At 43.8% G+C, this 18956-nt stretch overlaps 1 protein-coding gene across 2 annotated transcripts in view; it reads left to right on the top strand.

Annotated features, from left to right (window-relative positions):
* Positions 1-14375: 14375 nt before the first annotated feature.
* Positions 14376-18956, top strand: part of PIK3CA (phosphatidylinositol-4,5-bisphosphate 3-kinase catalytic subunit alpha) — a 37711-nt gene continuing 33130 nt past the window's right edge. Inside the window, exons 1-2 of one of the 2 annotated variants that reach the window (XM_075268604.1) lie at positions 14376-14542; positions 17765-17925. The gene's annotated coding sequence lies outside the window, so the exon portion shown is untranslated. Of the gene's footprint in view, positions 14575-17764; positions 17926-18956 lie in introns of both variants that reach the window. The other variant, XM_075268603.1, reaches the window with a different exon arrangement.

Genomic DNA, 18956 nt, shown 5'->3' with positions numbered 1-18956 from the left:
CCTGTTTGCAAAAGTTTACAATCTATAAGGTAGATGGGGTGACATAAGAGGTAGCAGGAACAGAATAGGAGGTATCAATGTTTATACAGTGGTCCAGCCGTTTTTGTTAAAAAGGTTATTTTTATTTTCATCACGCAGATAAATTGCGTTATAAGAGCCGTCACTAGTCAGTGTCCTTTAATGTACAAGTGGAGCCTGGACAAATAAAATTACAGTCCAATATGGTATCATATCTTGTGGGGTAATGCGGGAGCGTCGAGGGTTAGTTTTAGAGATTCTAACTGCAGAAGGGTTTACATTAGTAATTGTGATAGGCCTGTCTGACAAGATGTGTCTTTAGGATTTGTTTGAAGCTGTAGAAATTGGGAGTTAATCTGATTGTCTGGGGTAGAGCATTCCAGGGACGTGGTGCAACTCGGGAGGAGTCTTATATATGAGAGTGGGAGGTCCGGATAATAGAGGATGTAAGTCTCAGATCATTGAGTGAACGGAGAGCATGGGTTGGGTGTTAGACAGAGATGAGGGAGATGCAGTATTGTGGAGAGCCTTGTGGATGAGGGTGAAAAGTTTATATTGTATTTTGTATTGAATAGGCAGTCAGCAGTGATTGACACAGGCCAGAGGCATCACAGTAGCGACTAGACCAGGGGTGGGCAATTAATTTTCCCATGGGGCCGCATAAGAAATTGAAACTATTCTAGAGGGCCATGTGCGCTGTGGCAAATTTAGCCCCACCCACCTCTACGTTGACTCCGCCCGTTCTCAATCATCTTTTCATGTGCCCCCACAAAATATAATCCTCTTACAGTCACCCGTACATTATATGCCCCCACACTACAATGTTCCCTTCCAACTGCCCAACAGTATTAAGGTCCTCTCCTGGTGCCCCATTTTAAAATGGTGGAAACTAGAGGGGGACATTAAACTCAGGCAGCTGGAAGCAGACATTAAACCGTAGGGGTAGCTGGAGGGTGACATTAAACTGGGGGCAACTAGAGCCAGACAAGTCCCCCTCCAGCTACCTCCACGGTTTAATTCCCCCTCCAGTTGTTTCATTTTAATGTCCCACCAGTTTAAGTGCCCCCTTCATATACCCCCAGTTTCATGTCCCCCCTCCATCTCTCCCCCAGTTTCATGTTCTCCCTCCATCTCTGCCCCAGTATAACATTCCCCCTCCATCTCTGCCCCAGTATAACATTCCCCCTCCATCTCTGCCCCAGTATAACATTCCCCCTCCATCTCTGCCCCAGTATAACATTCCCCTTCCATCGCTGCCCCAAGTAACAATCCGCTTCCATCTCTGCCCCAGTATAACATTCCCCTTCCATCTCTGCCCCCAATATAACATTCCCCTTCCATCTCTGCCCCAATATAACATTCCCCTTCCATCTCTGCCCCAGTATAACATTCCCCTTCCATCTCTGTCCTAGTATAACATTCCCCTTCCATCTCTGCCCTAGTATAACATTCCCCTTCCATCTCTGCCCTAGTATAACATTCCCCTTCCATCTCTGCCCCAGTATAACATTCCCCTTCCATCTCTGCCCCTAGGTTACTGAGACACAGGCACACACACATACAAACACACACACACACTCCACCCTGCATCTCACATCCCCCCCTCCCTCCCCTCTCAGCACCTTAGGACACACACCACACGTCTCCATCTTCTTGCACTGTCCTGCCGGCATTAAGACACGCCTCCCTAGACACGCCTCCCTAGTCAAAGCTATGCGGGCCAAACTCAATCAGTCAGAGGAATGGATATGGCCCACGGGCCGTACATTGCCCAGGTCTGGTCTATAGATGAGCCTGGCCGCTGCATTCAGAATAGATTGTAGAGGGGAGAGTTTACTAAGGGGAAGACCAATTAGCAAGAAGTTACAGTAGTCAAGGCGAGAGTGAATCAGGCCAATGATAAGATCTTAACGTTTCCATGGAAAGAGTGGGATCTGGAGATGCTTTTGAAGTAGAGATAACATGAACGTGCAAGTGATTGGATATATGGGTTGAAGGAAAGGTCCGTGTCAAACATAACCCCGAGGCAGCAGGCATACCCCCTAGGAGTTATGGTAAGGTAGCCTTTATTGGGCCTTAGCTATCACGTGGGACATGCTGACCTTATGATGTCCAATCACAGACCTCAGCAGTGATGTCAGGAATGAATGACGTCAGTTACAGGCCAGAAATGACCAGAAGATGACACCAGACGTCCAGGAGAGGCGAGTAAAAATGTTTGTTATTTTTACAGACCTTGCTTGGGCAGGGTTCTATTGGAAAGGGGCCCTGTGAACCATAATGCTAGGTCCTTTTACTTCCTTGGGCATCTAAGTAAAATGATATATAGATTTTATAGTGTTCATATGGCCTCTATACTCCAAGCCTATCAACCATTTGTAGGATGAGCTGTAAAAAACTTAACTATGTTTGAGGCTTCTGACACACTTAGGGTAAGTTCACACAGAGTAACGTGCCATGTGATGTGGCACGTATACGGCGTGTGAGACTTTGCGCGCCGTAAAAGCTCCCATTGATTACAATGGGAGCCAGGATCGTATACGCCGCGTTATTTTTTTAAAATCAATGGGAGCTTTTACGGCGCGCAAAGTCTCACACGCCGTATACGTGCCATATCACGTGGCACATTACATCGTGTAAACTCCCCCTAAGTGTATACCCTAGCGTATTTTTACTAAATAAAAAAAAAATACAAAGAAAAAAGGACTGGCATAAAAACTAGTACTGGCGTCCGTAGACCAAACAACTGACTCTATTTTTCCTCAATCCAACTCTAACTATTGCAACATTTCATAAATGGCTGACAGCAATGGTCAGTCAGAAGCAGTAAAAGTTTTTCTGCAAAGAAATATATAGGAAAACATCTGAAAAAATGTCAGACCCAAAACATTCTACAGTCAAAAAGACATGTAAGCAGAAAACAGTAGGACATTTAAGAATAAACACCACCACATAAAAAGCAATGCATGTAGAGTTATTCATAAGATACTACTAACTATCCAGTAACATATGAATAGTGGATATTTTCAGAAAATTCTGGAATGCCAGATTGACTGTACACTAGTGATGTACGCCACTGGCAGAAAAAGATTACAAATTTCAGCGCAAACCACATTTGCACAAAAAAAATAGCAATTTGAACGATACTTTCACCTCTTTTCACAAGTGATGAGAGACGTGGGTTTACCAGGAGGTTTACCTTAAACTAACCCACAAATTTAGCATAACTTTCTCTTGAAATTCACATAAATCATGGTGTAAATCCAATCTGCAAATAAATTTGTTTTTCTGGCATAAGCCAGTAGATGCAAGTTTGTTAAGAAGTGTCTTAATAAATTCCTCCTACAGTTTTGATGGAACCTCTACCAGTGCCCTGCTTTTGTAACTAAAATTCTACTTGTACTCTTACTAGCTTTGTAAAGTAAAACCTAATTCATTGTAATTATGGAGCCCGTTGGTATTTCATGTTGCCCATAGCTAGGGCAGTATACATCTGTTGACAGCAGGCTCAGGATGCTGGGGAAGCAGGGTGGACCCCTAAGTCTGCATGAGTCTCCAGCCCTCCATCTCCTCCATGAGCTGAACAATTGCTTATTGCACTACGTACACATTGGCATCAGACAGTGTCTCAGCCAAACTGCCTGGCTTATTACTATATGAAAGCATTGGCTGGCTGAAATGACATTTAGGTGCAGAGGCACACCATCCATCCATGAATCCACCTGCACAATGTCACTACAAGGGCCCTCAACGCCGATGATATTGCAGCTAAATGCTGCTGCCTGCAGCCTGAGCATATATTCCCATTATTCAGAAATAAATGAGCTTTCGTCTAAAGGAAGAGCCAGTCAGCATGCTACTGACAGGGCCCCAAGGCACAAACAGTCTGAGGCAAGGGCTAGACAGTAGGCTAAAACTGAGATTAAAAAAAGTGTGTCAGCGCAGTTTTATAAATTTGCAAATATGGGCAACAATATTTGAATGTAGCTGTGTAGTGGGACCCTAGGCACCACAGTCCGACTGGCAAGTGGAAAGACACTAGAGATGAGCGAACACTGTTCGGATCAGCCGTTCCGAACAGCAAAGTGTACGTGCCAGGTGCTTCCATTCATTTCTATGGGAGCGTGCTGTTCGGAATGGCTGATCCGAACAGTGTTCGCTCATCTCTAAAAGACACAAACATTGGTTCTGAGTTCCAACTAATTTCAAATTGTGCCCCCAAGTCTTCATGTTTATTTTATGTTTAAATAACAAACATTTCCCTGCTGTACCTTATTTATATCTTAAACCCGTACCGTAGCGCTTTACAGTCAGAAGGGCGTTCCTGACAGTCAGTCAGGTACGTTCTTCTTCAAAGCAGTGCATATCGCGCTGTGCTGTGTGAGCAGGGAGGAACGCCTCCTCCCTCTACTCACAGTGCTCGTCCATAGATGAGTATTATCAGGAGGGGAGGGGGCGTTCCTCTCCGCTCCACACTACAGCGCGATAGGCGCTGCTTTGAATAAGGACGTACCTGACAGACTGTCAGGAACGCCCTTCTGACTGTAAAGAGCTACGGTACTGGGACCGAAAGCTCTTTACCTGGGGCACAGATCGGGAAAGCTGACAGTGCACTGAATTCAGCGTACTGTAGACTTTCCAGCAGTATATAGAACTGTCTGTGCCCCAAACCATGAAAGGTCCCCTTTAAATAAAGGCAAACACATACACATTAGGTACACCTGTGTCCAAAAAAACCTGGTCTACATACAAACTTTTATAAATAAAAAATATTTTTCCCATACGGTGAATGCCGTGGTGAGAAAAATAATTTAAAAATTTGTTATCCCTGGAATCGTATCAACCCATAGAATACAGGTGAAAAGTCATTTTGGCTGCATAGTAAAAACACAGCTCATAAGAAAGTCCAAACCTATTCTGAATTTGGTACCACTACCAAGTACAATTCGACCCACAAACATTGATCCTTCATACAGCTTTGTGAACAGAAAAGTAAACAACTTATGGCCTTTGGAAGGTGGTGATTCAAAAACGAAAATTATGAGGAAGGATTTAATATATTTTAAGGGGGTCTGTTACATGGGTTGACCATGTGAAACGAACAGCAATTATGTATATACTCGAGTATAAGCCGAATTTTTCAGCACAGTTTTTGTCATCAAAAAAAAAAATAAAAATTTTTTTATTTATTTATTTTTAGGAGAGGGGGTCTATGACCAGCTGCAATATCAATGTATAGAATCTCCCATAAAATGGTGGGGGGAAAAAAAGAAGCTTTAAAAAAATACAAAGTTGTAAATTACTCCTTTCCCTAGAATACATGCAAAAGTAAAAAATGACTGTGAAACACAAACACATTAGGTATCCCTGTGTCTGAAAGTGCCCTATCTACTGAATACAGGGTATCTGCACAGCGCCGCACCTCCCATGAGGTGACCTGAAGCGACCGCTTCAGGCGGCGCTATGCCAGGGCCCCAGGGAGGGCGGCATTTTTGCTGACCTAAGCCAGTCCAGGATTGGCAAAATTGGCACCTTGGATGCAGCTGGCGTCTCTTATTGTTGTCTACTGTCCTGGACTGGCTTAGGGTCACCGTCACTGAGCGGTGGATTGGGGAGGCCACTGGAGCAGCACTGCTCCAGCGGCCGCCTCTCACGCTCAGGCAGAGAGCAGGTCCTCTCCCTGCCTGCTCTCTGCCTGCTAAAGACGCTCGCTCCACTCGGCCCCGCCCCCTCCACTCGGCCCCGCCCCCTTCCGCTCCGCCGGGGGGGGGGGCGGCTTTCTGACGTCCACCTCAGGCGGCAGAAACTCATGGTTCACCCCTGTATCTGCAGTGCTCCTCTTCCGTCGGAAAGGGGTTAAAAGGAGCACTGCAGATACCCTATATTCAGACGGGCTGAATTACAAGTAGGGGGAAAAAAAACAGTCCTCAAGCTCAGGAAAGGGGCAGACAGACAACCAAAACAACCCCTCCCCTTCCCCAGCACCCAGGAACTACTGCACCCAAAAACTCCCACCATTTTAATTTTTTAAATTTTCCAGTAGCTGCTGCTGTATCCTCCCCTCGGCTTATATTCGAGTCAATAAGTTTTCCCAGTTTTTTTGTGTAAAATTAGGGGCCTCGGCTTATATTCAGGTCAGCTCATACTCGAGTATATACAGTACATAGATTAAGGTGAGCTAAATACGATGTCTTTTGTCACTTGGCCTCCTTTGCCAAGATACTTAGAAATTTAAATATGAGACTTCTGTAGCAGCGAGGGTGTCTCCGGTGCTTCAGACAGCTATGCCCTGCTGCCCTGTAATTCACCTCCTAACCAGGGCTGCTTTAACACATTGGTGGGCTCTGTGCAAACATTTCATAAGTGTGCACCCCATCCATACAACTTAGAAATATCTGACCTGCACAAATTATAATGCTCCCTCAATATCCCACACATAGCATATCACCACTTAGTGGCTCTCACACAGTATAATGGCTCCCTAGTGGCTCCGTACAATATGCCCCTTATAATGTCCCCTTCCAGGTTGCCCCCCACAGATTCATGTCCTCATCCCAGGTTGCCCCCACAGTATCATGTCCCCTCACACTGATATGCCACCCTCAGGTTGCCCCCACAGTATCATGTCCTCACACCAGGTTGCCCCCACAATATCAAGTCCACCCACCCTGTCATGCCCTCCTAAGGGTGCCCCAACAGTATCATGTCCTCACCCCAGGTTGCCTCCACAGTTTTGTGTCCTCCACTGTATATATATCGGAATCCAAGAGAGTAGCGGGAAGAAAAGCCAATGGTTATAAATATAAACAGCAAAGAGTATACAGCCAGCATACACAAGGCAATAGCAAGCATTAGGGAGTGGGCTGGAAAGATATTTAAAGGAATCTGCCCTAGACATGATTGGACCGAAGGAATGTCAATCAAAAGCATTAAGTTAACTCCCTAGTAGCCAAAGGAACAAATGCACTGACACACAGCAATGGATCCTCAGCTGTGCTATAACAGGAGCAAAGGATCACAACTGAACACGCCTCCTGCACTGAAGCGTGCGAGATCGGATGATGTTGCAGAGGCCCAAACTGGCAAAGATGTACCACTAATAATCATGATAAAAAATATCTCAAGGTAACATATATATCTACTGTGGTACTTTATGGTGTTCTGTCCATGAAACCATTGAAACTCACCCACCAGCATGTGGAAGAATACAGGAAGTGAGAAGAAGAGAAAGCAGGTAAAGCTTCTGAGAGAGGGAGATGGGAAAACCATTTTAACATTATCGTGTTTGTTTGTTTACCCTTTTTAATTGTACGTCTTTATGTCATCAATGAACTACCGTTAGCTTCTAACTCAGTTGGCATTACTATGTCCATCACATATTACATGATCACCAGTTCAACTTGCACTAGGCTGAAGATCAGTTGTATTCACTAAGGGTTACAGTTACTATCGTTGTGAATGTCCGTTGCTGTCTTCCATCATAGGAAGACAGCAACGTTATCAACATCAACATTAAGCTGTTGCAGAGACTGATTCTGTGTCCGTTCCCATTGACACTAATGTAAACAACTTGATGGATGCTATCTCTAATGGAAGATAAAGTCGTGCATGTAAGACTGTGTCAGTCTGTGTTCGGGAGACAGCAACGGACAATAACAATGATAGTGTGAACCCAGTCTTACACATATTTCAGACATCTGACTGTACTTTGTGCAGTTTACTTTCTAATGAAATGAAAATGAATGATAAATGTATTTTTTTACAAAGACCAAAATAGAAAGAAAAATTGAATTCTGAGTAAATGGATGCAACTTCTACCATTGCAATCTGTGCACTGTGACCCACATCATTCACTAGCAGTTCTTGTCAGAGCTCTGTGCCCTTTGGTCTTAGGGGTTTCTCTTATATACTCTCAGAATAGTCTATAGTGCATTCAGAATTATTTGTACTGACTTGCAGAGACAAAAGCACCACAAGTCTGTACAGATCTATTATGTTTCACAGCTGAGATTTTGCTAAAATCTTATCTAGGCTAAGCAATGATTCATTAGCTAGAAAGCAGAGTCTGATCCTTAAAATAATACTGTATATTAAAACTACACTGATACATTGCAGCGAAACCCCCCAAATAGTACAGAAGTTTGTGCTGCTGTGTTTTTATCACAAACAATTGTTTACCCTTACATTGCAACAAACTTAATGCCTGTTTGTAAATGAGTTACAAGTTATCAGTGTTAAATCTGTGGCAGAATAACCACTGGGACCCCCATCAGTTACAAGAACAGGGTCCTTCATATCTGGAGCAGCAGGTTGTTTATGTGTTCAGCGTCCTGTTCATTTGTGTGGGACTGCCAAAGACAGGCAAGTGTTCAACTCAGCTTCATCTTAGTATTTCTGCACAACAGGCTGCTCTTCTCATACCGAGGATATAGAAACCCTGTTTTCATGATTGCCACAGTTGCCACACAGATCCAGTATTTATCCTCTCTACAGTAGATAAGGGGTAATTTGTAGTTGCTAGATTACCCCTTTAAGTGCTTTCCTATCTCAGATTTTCTCAGTTCACGTGCAGACTAAACTTCACACTGTTCTTCATACAGAGATAACAGAGATGGCTTTTTTGGAAGCCTATGGTTTCCGTGGGTCCTTTATACCCATTTTTTCTCTGATTCCTTTCCTATTAAAAACAACACCTGTCAGGGTTGTTTTCTCTCTCCCCTCAATTTTGCACTTTGTATAGAACCACTGGTGGTTACTATCCATATGAACCCAGATACGACAGGGATTCGGGTATGGTATTGGGACTTTAAAATCGGTCTCTTTGCAGATGACATTCTTCTCACCCCTACTAAACTCCACACCTCCCTGACCAATCTTATGGGTGTCTTCAGAGACTATGGTCATTTATCTGGCTACAGGTTTAACCCTACTAAAACAGAAGCCCTTCCCCTGAATAGTCCTATGGTCACAATCCAACTCCTATGTGATAATTATGATTTTCAATGGCGGGAACAGTCGATCAAATATTTGGGAATCCTATGCATCACTCTTATTCTGTGAACTATCCTAAACTGTTCCGTGACCTTAAGTCGCTGTTGGACAAGTGGTGACCCCTACTTGTTTTCCTGTTAGGTACAATCACAGCAGCTAAAATAACCCCCCTTCCTAAGTTTTTGTACTTTTTTGAAACCCTCACAGTGGCGGTTCCCTGAAGAGATCTCCATGACCTGCAGAGGGACATTTCCACTTTATCTGGAATGCCAAGCGACACCAAATCCCTAGGTCTGTGATGTTGGTGGAAAAAGGGGTTGGGGGCTTATTGGTTCCTAATCTTTTTCACTATTACTTGCATTGTATTCTGTTTTGGGCAGGGTCACAGGCTCACACCAAATTAGTGGAGATAGAAAAGTTGTGGCTTGCTCCTGTGCACCCTATTGCTCTTCTGTGGACCCAGTACCCCCTTCTCCTACTCTTTACGAGGAAATCTGGACTACTTGAGCTAGGCTGTTACCTTATGCTTCCCAGAATTCCTCCATGATTTCCTTCCTGTATAATCCATTCCTTCTGGAGGTACTGTCTGCTTCTATGGTCCACCCATGGTCTAGAGCTGGTTTGTACCGACTGGCTGACATGTTTGACCCCCTGACTCTGGAGCTCAGGCCCCTTGATTATTTCTTCGCAGCTTTGGACATCACTCAAGCTGAGTGGTTTCATTACTGTCAAATTTCCTACTTTACATTCACCTTGCTTTGGCTCCTTGAAGGTCTCCAACTTTACGGCCGCAACGTGGAATACCTGACTGCCTCCTTGAATAATACAGTCCCTGCCTTTGACTTGATTTAGTCTCCATGGGACAATTATTGCACAATGCAGGGTCTCTGACTTCTCTTTGGAGAGCTGACAGACAGTTCCATTGGCCTAAAATCACAGTAAAGAGAATATAATTTGCTAGGAAAAGAGACTGATGTCACCAATCTAACAGATTAAGATATACACTCACCGGCCACTTTATTAGGTACACCATGCTAGTAACGGGTTGGACCCCCTTTTGCCTTCAGAACTGCCTCAATTCTTCGTGGCATAGATTCAACAAGGTGCTGGAAGCATTCCTCAGAGATTTTGGTCCATATTGACATGATGGCATCACACAGTTGCCGCAGATTTGTCGGCTGCACATCCATGATGCGAATCTCCCGTTCCACCACATCCCAAAGATGCTCTATTGGATTGAGATCTGGTGACTGTGGAGGCCATTGGAGTACAATGAACTCATTGTCATGTTCAAGAAACCAGTCTGAGATGATTCCAGCTTTATGACATGGTGCATTATCCTGCTGAAAGTAGCCATCAGATGTTGGGTACATTGTGATCATAAAGGGATGGACATGGTCAGCAACAATACTCAGGTAGGCTTTGGCGTTGCAACGATGCTCAATTGGTACCAAGGGGCCCAAAGAGTGCCAAGAAAATATTCCCCACACCATGACACCACCACCACCAGCCTGAACCGTTGATACAAGGCAGGATGGATCCATGCTTTCATGTTGTTGACGCCAAATTCTGACCCTACCACCCGAATGTCGCAGCAGAAATCGAGACTCATCAGACCAGGCAACGTTTTTCCAATCTTCAATTGTCCAATTTCGATGAGCTTGTGCAAATTGTAGCCTCAGTTTCCTGTTCTTAGCTGAAAGGAGTGGCACCCGGTGTGGTCTTCTGCTGCTGTAGCCCATCTGCCTCAAAGTTCGACGTACTGTGCGTTCAGAGATGCTCTTCTGGCTACCTTGGTTGTAACGGGTGGCTATTTGAGTCACTGTTGCCTTTCTATCAGCTCGAACCAGTCTGGCCATTCTCCTCTGACCTCTGGCATCAACAACGTATTTCCGCCCACAGAACTGCCGCTCACTGGATGTTTTTTCTTTTTCGGACCATTCTCTGTAAACCCTAGAGATGGTTGTGCGTGAAAATCCCAGTAGATCAGCAGTTTCTGAAATACTCAGACCAGCCCTTCTGGCACCAACAACCATGCCACGTTCAAAGGCACTCAAATCACCTTTCTTCCCCATACTGATGCTCGGTTTGAACTGCAGGAGATTGTCTTGACCATGTCTACATGCCTAAATGCACTGAGTTGCCGCCATGTGATTGGCTGATTAGAAATTAAGTGTTAACGAGCAGTTGGACAGGTGTACCTAATAAAGTGGCCGGTGAGCGTAAGAGGTGGTCATCACTATAAAAAAATCTATTTGGAACAGGGCAACCCCTTTCATATAGATCAATAGGGTCGTACCCTTGGCACTTCTGCCATTCAGCTGTTTGAAGGGATCAGGGTGTAGCATGACCTTTGTGGTCTCTTCATTGTTTATTCTGGTCTGTCTACCTGCATGCTACAATCAGTTCCCTTGGTTGAATGGAGTATCAAGCCGGACATTAACACTGCCTATCCATCCATTTTGTAAGCCCTCGCGGGCAGGGCCCTCTGCCCCACTGTGCCAGCCGATCACTGTTAGTATGATATGTACCTGTATATTTTGTGTATTGTATGTAACCCCCAAATGTAAAGCACCATGGAATTAATGGTGCTATATAAATAAACAATAATAATAATAATAATAATAATTTTCTGTGGCACTGCCGGAGATAACCAAGTACAGCGCCCAGGCTATCTCTAGCAGTTGGCTCCTTACCGATCAGCAGTTATGACTTTATAACTTAGGCCAACAACATTAAAGGGTGTAATGCACATCTTACAGTAATTAATACTGATGACCTCTCCTCAGAATAGTACCCCACTCTGATCATATGTTTTGGCCAAAAGCAGCACTATCCTTTTCAGGTGAATTGGAGGGGGGCTGTAGTTCTAGGTGTTCCGGCAACATTGTACAAACTGGAAGCTGTATACTTTGTACGGCACTCTGTACACTATCTCGGTGGCGTCTAGAACTACAGCCCTGATTCCATACACTTGAATAGGAGCAGAGCTGCTTCAAGGTGAATAACTAGACTATGGCTTCTGGTGTCAGCTACCAGAAGCCCCAACCAATCTGAAATTGATGACCTATCCTGCGGAGAGATCATCAGTATCAATTACCTTCCGATCCTAGACCACACTTTTAAGGTTATACTTTGAGAATGACAAGACAGTAACAATCGGTAACGGTTTTGCAATATTCTTTAGGCAAAGATGATGATATTATTCTACTATTCTATTATTATTCTAACATATGGAAACAGTATAATTAGGCTGGGTATATTTTTCGCAATGTATAGTGGGATTCTTTGGGTATAGTGCGACAGTATTATTTAAAAAAAATGTATGATGGTATTATATGTGCAGGATATTACCGTATTTTTCGGACTATAAGACGCACTTTTTTCTCCAAAAATTTGGGGGGAAAAGAAGGGTGCGTCTTATAGTCCGAATGTTGCCGCCCGGCATCCGCTGTAATAGAGAGGTGGATGCCGGGGAGGGATAGACACCGGCACATGTGCCGGGGCCTGAGACATCGCTATGCTCCTGCCCTGCATGAAGCCAGCAGCGGGAGGAGTAATGCTGCTATTCCCAGCGGGGGGACGGAGGAGCGGAATGTCAGCATCGTTCCTGCCGCTGCTGGCTTCATGCAGGGCAGGAACAAAAAAGCGATGTCTCAGGCCCCGGCACCTGTGCCGGCGTCTATCCCTCGCCGGCATCCGCGTCTCTATTACAGCGGATGCCGGGTGTGTATTGGCGGCCCCTTCTCCCCCGGGGCCAGTCCCATACCTGTAAAGTTGCAGGCTGGCTCCTGCGTGGCGATATCGCAGGAGCCGGCCTGTTCGGGTGACAGCCGGGAGCCTAATGAAGGCTCCCAGGCCTGTGACTGCTATATAAGGGTGCATTCACACTGAGTAAACGCTAGCTTATTCTGAACGTAAAACACGTTCAGAATAAGCGGCGTCTAAAGCAGCTCCATTCATTTCTATGGGAGCGGGGATACGAGCGCTCCCCATAGAAATGAATGGGCTGCTTCTTTCACTCCGTGCAGTCCCATTGAAGTGAATGGGGAGTGCCGGCGTATACGGCAAGCTCTGCTCATGCCGGAGCGTACACGCCGGCACTCCCCATTCACTTCAATGGGACTGCACGGAGTGAAAGAAGCAGCCCATTCATTTCTATGGGGAGCGCTCGTATCCCCGCTCCCATAGAAATGAATGGAGCTGCTTTAGACGCCGCTTATTCTGAACGTGTTTTACGTTCAGAATAAGCTAGCGTTTACTCAGTGTGAATGCACCCTTAGTATTGCGGCTGGGTCTATGACCAGCCGTAATAGTAATAGACAGAATGTCCCATAGACGACAATACAGTTGTATTGCCGTCTATGGGACTTGCAATCAAATGACTGCAGGTTCAAGCCCCCTGTGGGGGAATAAAATAGTAAGAAAAAAAAAAAAGCTTTAAAAATCTATAATAAAAATATGACATAAGTAAAAGTTCTAAATCACCCCCTTTCCCTAGAATATATATAACAGTAGAAAATCATATGTCAAACACATACACATTAGGTATCCCTGTGTCCGAAAATGCCCAGTCTACTAAAAAAAAAAACCACTCTATGCGTCCCCGTACATCTGCAGGGTCACCTGTCAATGTGGCTTTGCAGCTGTTGCAAAACTACAGCTCCCATATATTAAATATTTTACCATTTTTTGCTTCAAAATTTTTTTTCCCCTATTTTCCTCCTCTAAAACCTAGGTGCATCTTATAGTCCAGTGCGTCTTATAGTCCGAAAAATACGGTACTTTATCATTTAGGCAATCTATGACAATATGAGTGCATGGGGTGATGGTATAACTTGGATGTAGTATGACAGCACTACTTGGTCATGATAAGCTGGTATTAGCTGTACATGGACATATGATTTGGGTATGGTAGTTGTGTATAGTATAAATTAAGTTAAGGTCAAAATAATGGCCAACATTTACTAAGGTTGCTGCACCTAATAAGTGTATGCGATTCAACTTGGTGCACAATGGCTCAACTCTTCTGAGCCACTTTTTAGACAGTGGGAGGAGTGGGACAGGAATGGGATGTCCCAGCCTGCCACATTTAATGAATTGCCCCCAATGTGTATATGTCACATGGTAAATGTCACTCAAGTACTATAAGGATGTCATATTTACTTTGAAATGAAACTGCTGACACATCAGCTGACTTTTTTTTTACTTATGACTCACACCATTCACCAGTCACACAAAAGCTAAATCATGCTTCAATATCAGTCGTGACATATATCAATAAAGTGCCAGAAATTCAAAAGAAAAAAAAAAGAAGAGTACAACGTGTGAGGTGGAGGTGAATGACGTCACCGGATGCCGGAAGCGGGAGCGGAAACGGAGCGGCAGAGGAGGAGGAGGAAAAAATAACAAAACGAGCCGCGTATAGGAGTCGGCACCGGAGCAGCAGTGAAACTGAGGCCACGTTTGTCCGCTTATCCCGGTGACCTCCTCTCCCCCCTAGCCGGGGGAGGATGGGGAAGGACAGAGCTCCGTAACTGCATTGGAAGTAATTGGAGCTGGAAGGTAGGAGCTTTAGTTTAGGGACCGGGTGAGCAGATCATGGAGTAAGTGACTAGCATGTGGGATTTGGCGTCATACAGCCTGGCGGGGCTAGAGGAGGTGACCTGAGTGCTGACATGCCAGTAGAGCCCCGGTGCTGTGTAGAGCCGGCAATGTGACGGGCTGGGCATCTTGTTTACTCGTGTGACATCTGCCATAGTGACAGTGACCAGACTACTGCAGCGCCCTCTAATTCAAGCGAGAGTCCACGAGGCAACCTGTGGCTCCCCCGCTTAGTGAGCCCAAAGCCACATGAGCAGGCGTCTCATCTATTCCTAGTGCAGTGATGCTGACGTGCTGTCATGCCTCATATAGCCTGGCTGGAGCAGCTCCTCCTCATAGTCTCTGTACTAGTTCATGGCCACCCTACAGAAATTGCTGCTTGTATCGTGACAGGTGGGAACTTGCGGACCTTGCCCATGTCCATTTGTCTGTTGCTGAAAGGGTTAAGGCTAGCTGCATGGCTTGCTTGGTGAGAGAAGGTATCGCAGTGACTCAAGCACTTAGTGTCTGCGCTGCTTTCACATCCACGTAGTTATGTACATTTATCATATTAGGACCCCTTATATAACATGGTGGCCATCAGTTAACCCAAAATCATAACTTTTTAATGTTTTTTTGATAGAACCTGTTTTTAAAGTGAAGCTGTCGGGTCTAACTCACCCACAGGTCCTGCTCTAAAGATACAGAAGTATATGTTGGCTTCAGTGAGCATGTGACCAAGCTTTGGCGCACCGAGGCTGGGATGTGGATTAGTGCACCACATAGTCCTGATAGGTTCTCTTCATTATACTTTGCGGCTCCACTTTCCATTTTATTCACAAGTGTGTGGTGCTACTGGGGTTTCACTGACTTGGTGTTACTAAGCACACACTGCGACTGGTGTTCCCCTCTCTCCACTGAGGACGCTTTCGTATCTAGTGGCCCAATGTTTTATATACACCAGATAGCTGAACTATTGGAGGAGTGTGGACACTTTTAGGGTACAGCCATGTCACTGGACATGCTGCAGATTTATTCATTCAGGTTTGTTGCTTGAAAATCTGCAGTGAGTGGATAAGGTTGTAACAGATTTCATCCACATGCTGTAGAAAAAAAATACTTGGCAGAAATTGTCCTGCAATGTGTATTTTTAAGCTGCAGTTTGTCAATTCATTCTGTAGAGTTTTACCATTTCTATTGCATTGGGGTGAGATCCTAAAGTAAATAGTCAGCAAACTCTATGATAAATCCCTATGTATCACATGTGGGTTTTGCCATGGGTTTTGCAACAAAACTGTTAAATGATACTAGCCGATTTGTCCCAGCAAGTTATTTCACCAATATTGTTGGCTTTGGATTAGTGACCAATTTAGCCTAAGAATAAAAAGTGGTGTTTTTTTGCTTTGTTTTTTAATCCAGAGTTTATAGAGATTACAATAAATTCAGTGAGCAGGAGGCATATATATCTGATGCAGGATTCCTTGTCCTACCACCCAACTGTTGGCTACAATGAAGAAGCCGCTATTCATAGCGGGTAGCTGGCGCCGATAGTTTATATCAGACTTTGGGGGAAGGCTAACGTTAATTTCATGAAAATGATGAAATTCCGAATTGTGCCCACTCATTGTGAGTCAAATTAGTTTGCTTCTTTTTTCAGCCCTATTGGAAATTTTAAGAAAACGAAAGCCTGCATGTTCACTATAAGATGTTATTGGGCACATTACGGAGTATAGTTATGTCATTTTTCTGTTTAGTATATGTAACATACCGGTAATTTATTTGCCATACGCTGTGATAAATGCAGAAAGTGATGCCTAGTAAATACTGATGCACCAATGTTAAGTAAACTCAATAGCTCTCATATACTGTGAACGTAATGCGATAATATGCACAAGTAAGTCTAATACTATTATAGCACACAGATCAATGGTTTCTTGAGAAAACCAAAGTTCTCTCCTGCAATTTTACAGCTAATTCCGCACAGTTCGTGCCGCCATGTAGACCTGGTCTTGGTGAAACCCTTGCCATACATTAAATCATTGGTTGGCTAAGGCAATTCTAGAACAAAGTCTACATATGTTTCTTGTGGTGTTACCTTCACACCGTGCATTGCAAGTGGATAACGTAACATTAACTGATGGTTTCTGAGGCTGGTGAATCCACAAGTGTGCAACAGAAGATTGTTTGATATTTATTACAAGTCTTGCAGCATGCCCTCACTTCTTTACATTTGTTCTGCTACATGTGGGTGATGTTTGGAAAACCAGTATTCACATATATTTTACTTTACATTTATGCATCAATTCTGCAATATCTTACACCTCTTTTACTGTACTGTCACATCTGATGTGATCCCTCGTTGCTATCTGCAGGTTTTGGTAGGAAATGCAGCTACTGATGTCTTGATTTTCTGTGATTTTCCAATTGATGGCCTATTTTTGGATAGACCAGCAATATAAGGTCAGTTAGGGTTTGCCTCCTGGCATCTGTGCAGGCAGCAGGGGCTGTGGCTCTTGGATCTACACAGCAGCCTCTTCGTCATTTACCACACGCTATAGCGGCTCTATAACTTACTTCAGCTCAGTCTCAAACACTTAAATGGGACTGAGCTATGTGCAACACCAGGCACAGTTGTTATACCGTTACAGGGCTGTGTCTGATAATGCCGAGTCTTTCCCGTACCCCACCTATTCTTGTCCTATCTGGAAAAAGTCGAGAAAAAACCCATCCTACGTAACAAAATATTTTCAGAGAATCCTAATGTAGAATAGGATTATTATCTATCCTGGAACTGCTGAAGCTTTTTCCTAGTGACGTGTGAGAGCCGCTTTTGTTTTCTCCTTGTTTTTATCCTCTCCTGCTGTAGGTAGAACACTTTCCTGAACACTTTCCTGTGAAAGGAAGCAGAGACAGCTGAGGATATGCCATTCATTGGGAGAGCTCACACAGCAGTATTGTCTCCAAGATGTTACAATGGTTGACATTTCAATCACAAAGGGAAATTACCTCCCTTCCCACTGCCTGTAGTGTTTCATGCACTTCATCAGTTTTCCCATATTACCGAGTAGTCTCACGTTTTATTGTAGTTACTACTGCCTCTATAGAGTTGCTTGTACGTATATATTCATTTGTTACAAATTTATTTTTGGGGTTTGTTTTTTTTTTTTGACAGGCCTCCTTCAGACTCGTGTAATTTGCTCAGTATTAACATAAGCCACGATCAGGAGTCGGTCAAGAACACAGAAGAGGAATGGAAATCTTCCCAGATGACGTAACGTTAACTTATGGTTTCTGAGGCTGGTGAATCGAAAATACTTGTCCTGTGCAGTAGAGGTAATAATAACTTTATATAGCGAATGAGGTGCAATTGGAGAAAAAATGCATTTGCGGCAATTTCATATGGGTTTAATTTTTACAGCGTTCACTGTTTGGTGAAATGGCATGTTACCTGTGTTCTGCGTGTCAGTACAAACAAGGGGATACCAAATTTATATAGTATTTGTAATGTTTTGATACCTTTAAAAAAAAAAAAAAAAAGTGGAAAAACTTTACAAAATAGAAAAAAAAAATTGTCACCATGTTGTGACACCTGTAACTTTTACAAATTTAGATGTATAGAGCTGGGTGTGGTGTCTTTTATGTGGGACAGGATGACATTTTTATTGATACCATTTGGGGAAAGATCTGATGGTTTGATGACTTTTTATTTAATTTTTTTTATAGGAGGCAAAGGCTATTTGGCTTTTTTTTTTTTTTTTTTTTTTGCTGCTACACCATTCTCCGTATAGGATAAATATTTTAATAGTTCAGGCATTTTGGAGCGCAGGGATACCTAATGTGTTTGTTTTACTTTTCTTTATTTACTTTTATATCTGATCTAGGGAAAGGGGGATGACTTGAACTTTTGTATTTTTTATTTTTAAAAAATATTTTTGCATACTTAAAAAAAAATATATTTTTTTTCTTTTACATTTCAAGGATCTAGGTTTCAAGGTTCTTAGGGGGTCTGATTGCTCATACTATTTACTGCAATACTACTGTAATTCACTACTACTACTACTACTACTACTACTACTGCAACTTCTACTGCAATACTACTACAAAATGACAGCACTTCTATTAGACGCTGCCTCTGGCATCGTGCAATAGAACCAATGCTATGGCAAGCCTGGAAGCCGACTGCTGCTGTTACCGGCGGGTGCTGGCTGTATTATACAGCCGGCATCCGCCCTGTATGGAGAAACCTCAGCTCCTGAGTGCTCTCCATACATCCCCATGCGACTCAGGATGTAGTATTACGTCCAGGGTCGCTAAGGGGTTAAAAGCAATGTCTGCAGTTTCACATTGGTTACCCAGGAAAGAGC

Source organism: Leptodactylus fuscus, chromosome 3 (genome assembly GCF_031893055.1).
Source record: "Leptodactylus fuscus isolate aLepFus1 chromosome 3, aLepFus1.hap2, whole genome shotgun sequence".
NCBI classification, from domain to species: Eukaryota; Metazoa; Chordata; class Amphibia; order Anura; family Leptodactylidae; genus Leptodactylus; species Leptodactylus fuscus.
Note: the sequence above shows the minus strand (reverse complement) of the source record. Positions and strands in the feature narration are given on the sequence as shown.